The sequence below is a fragment of the Neolamprologus multifasciatus genome, chromosome 23 (assembly GCF_963576455.1).
Source record: "Neolamprologus multifasciatus chromosome 23, fNeoMul1.2, whole genome shotgun sequence".
Taxonomy (NCBI): Eukaryota; Metazoa; Chordata; class Actinopteri; order Cichliformes; family Cichlidae; genus Neolamprologus; species Neolamprologus multifasciatus.
In genome coordinates, this window is record NC_140460.1 from 32,349,602 (window position 1) to 32,349,911 (window position 310).

Sequence of the window (310 nt, forward strand, 5' to 3'; positions counted from 1 at the left end):
GATTTATGAAGTGCCAGGAGAAATAACATTAGTCTTTTCTTTGTTGATGGAACATGATGTGAAAAATGTCCTCTCTGCAGTGTCGCTGACAGCAATTAGCCGGCAGCCACGAGAGACTGGTGGGAGTTTGGAGGAGTGATGAAATATATTAGACTCCACAATCTGCTGTGGTGTAAATATTTTCACACTGCTGAGAATCAGTTGGGTCTTTTGGTATGCTGTAGGGTTGAAAAGCATGTTGGATAATGATGGAAGAAGAGGTTCTTATTTAAACTGCGCCAGCACTCTCGGAGCTGAGATCAAAGAAATG